This window comes from Hibiscus syriacus, unplaced genomic scaffold, assembly GCF_006381635.1.
Source record: "Hibiscus syriacus cultivar Baekdansim isolate YM2019G1 unplaced genomic scaffold, ASM638163v2 tig00111941_pilon, whole genome shotgun sequence".
NCBI classification, from domain to species: Eukaryota; Viridiplantae; Streptophyta; class Magnoliopsida; order Malvales; family Malvaceae; genus Hibiscus; species Hibiscus syriacus.
The window spans coordinates 11,766-14,900 of NW_024063217.1; the positions used below are offsets into that span (position 1 = coordinate 11,766).

The window sequence follows — 3,135 nt, forward strand, 5'->3', positions numbered from 1 at the left end:
AACGCCGCTATACACTTGTACTATAGTGACGTTTGTAAACACAAACGCCGCAAATTTATAAATTTTAAGTGTCGCGCCCTTTAACCTTTTTTTTAATTTTTCCCTTTCACGCATTTTTCAATCCCGCCGTTTACCCAAACCCATTTCCTTCACTATCAAACCCCAAACCCATCTGTTTCACTGCCATTTTTATGCTATCTTTGATTTTGATTCCCTTATCCACATTTTTAGAAGAACTCATCGCTGGAATTGAAGAGCAAGGAATCTGAAGTTGAACTACCGAGATCCAAATGATGGATATGAACCTGAATCAACAAGAATCGGGTTGGGAGGAGTTGAGGAAAGAAGCTCGAAAGATCGAAGGCGATCTCGATGTCAAACTATCTTCTTATGCTAAGCTCGGTGCTAGGTTCAACCCAGGAGGGTTACTCATTTTCCTCCTTTTTATTGTTATTTTCTGGAATGTGTGTTGTTTTCCCCCCCAGTAGATTATTGAAATTAGGAACAAATTTGTTGAAGAGCTGAACATATTCTAAAAGCTGAATAAATAAGATTTGTTTAATGGGAATTTTTGTTCCTGTTTTAGGAATCCAAAGCCTTAGGAATCTAGTTCTCTTTCGTTTTTTCTTCTTCTTTGTGATAATATTTACTTACATTTAGATTATGTAGATACTGGGTCGCCACCGGCCGGGTCAACCAGATCATGGAAGTCTATGGAAATTGAAATTCAATCATTGCTTGAGAAACTGTTGGACTGATGGTATGAGTAGATGTGTTGCATCTTCTGCACCGACTACTTTGGTAACCCAGAAACTTGCAAGACATAGAGACATACTACATGAGTTTACTCAGGTTTAATCCGTTGACTCTGTTTACTACACTTGTTTACTCAGGATTATGCTTACCGTAACTAATTTTCGCTAAATTTGTTGTCGTTTGCCTATGATTGGAAAGTTAAGAAATCACTTATCTGTTACTGGGTGATGGTGCCATGAACTGTGAAATTGAGATGCTTTCTTACATTTTAGCCGAATGAATAAAATTGTCGTTGAAAATTTTATGATGTCTGCAGAATTGGGGTTTATTGAAGTAATAATTACTTTGAAATCCAAGGTCCACAAATTTAACATTAAAGCAATTGATAGTTCAATTTCTTTAATTCTGTACAAGTAGTGCATTTGCAGGCTCAGTTCCTAAAATTCTATTCAAAATTAGATTTATCACAGGTAAAGTGCCTACAATTTAGGTTCAAATTTGGACGCATAATTGTCAAGTGATCCATCTAACTAAAGGGTCTTAATTTTCATGTATAACTAATTAATATGGAACTGTTCCTTAAGATCATTTTATAAAGTGTATTCATGTTGAACTCTCTCTTGCTTACTCATCATTCAATTGTGACTGGAGTGGTACATCATAATTCTCTGAGCTTGGAGTTTTATAAAGTTTTGAAACCATGAAGCTGCTTTTCTTCTGCAGGGACAAGCTCTGGCATGCTTATATAATATTTTTTTGGTTGGTTTTGACAGTCCTTACTTGGGTATCTTTACCTTCATTTGGACTAGAATATAAATCTCCCATTCTATTTATAAAATTTTTATTTCAAATTACCAATTTAAGAGTTCATGGTCCTTGATTGTTACTAGCCTTCCAATTACTTCAATTGGAGAAGAAATCCAGTATAAGCAATGAGTAGCTTTTGGTGCAAATACTTAAAAGAGATTTTTTTTTTGTTTATAACAAAACAACTTCATGGTGAAGTGTTCTAGTAAGATGATCAATTCAAACTTTAAACCCGTGGCCAATAAACATGCTAGTAACAAATGCATGTAAGTCCTTGAATATATTATTCTTTTTATTTTTTTTTCGTTTTGTTTGTATTATACAGTACTGAGGTCAAGCTTTCATTGGCAATGAAAGAAGAAAATATAACCAAACTCTCGAAAGTTTTATGGTCCATGTTTTTCTTTGAAAGCTTCACTCTAATAATTTGATACTTTTCTAGGAGCTGCGGAGCTCAAACTCGGATATAATATATTTTCTTTGTTATCTCTTTGTTTTTTGTATATGTACAGTCCTTATAGGTTTGAAGTAATGGTTTAATTCTTCGTTTTAAGGAATTCAGAAGAATCAAGCAATGAGGGAACATGCTTGTTAGCACAGTGTTCGGGGACTTAGAGGACTTGGCTTGAGACCAAATATTCTTGCTTGTTGCAGTACAATGGTTCTACCCTTATTTATCTTTTTCAATTGTATTTACCAGTGCTAATTTGACATTTCTTATTCATTCACTTGCCCTTTTTTTACAATAGGCACTTGATGATAATGTCAAGTTAAAGCTCGCTCAGTTTTGGCACATTCCTTTACTACTAAGAGTAAGTAGTTCACTTTTTGAGTTCTTTTTATCGTCTAAAATTCTTAGTACAAAGTTATAACTGGAAATATATGTTCCCTGATTCATTTGTTTATTTATACTGATCCATCTATATTTTTTTTCATTCCGGTGAGGATTGATTTATGTCTTTTGTAATTAATAGTACCTCACTTGCTGCTTAACTATTCTTGTTCTTAGGTTGAAACTGAGGTTCATAAGATAATAATTTTTAACTTATTCCTCGTCTTTCTCTGCTATTTTCTCTTACTTGTACTAGTTTTTTAATTGTATTTACTAATAATATACTTCTTGAGGAGTTTATTTCCAATTTCATTTTTCGGGATACATATTGCTTTAAAACCTTATTGTTTATATTAACTTCTTCTCCTTCATGACTAATTACTTGGTTTTTGGATATGCCTAGGTCCACTTTGCACCGAGTTTTGGGGAATGGTCAGGAGCGATACTCTGAAAGTCATCTCTTTCCGAAATCTTTTCATTTCTTTGATTTTTTAGGAGAATCTGTAGGAGTACCCTTTTACAAGTGATGTTATTGTTTTAGAGAACAATGTCAAACTACATTACATTTAATTTTAATGTTTATAAATTTTAATCTATTTTGTTACTAAAATTTATGGTTGTTGTTATTTATATAAAGTTACATGATATTAAATTCAGGTGATTTAGAGAAGAAATAAAATATGCAAAATATCAATTAATCTTAGCTAAAGAATGGTAATTAGCGGCGTTTGTATCAAAAC

The 3,135-nt window shown here is 32.9% G+C and overlaps 1 pseudogene; it reads left to right on the forward strand.

Annotated features, from left to right (window-relative positions):
• The first annotated feature begins 290 nt into the window (after positions 1-290).
• Positions 291-2,141, forward strand: LOC120173138 (annotated as a pseudogene).
• The last annotated feature ends 994 nt before the right edge of the window (positions 2,142-3,135 follow it).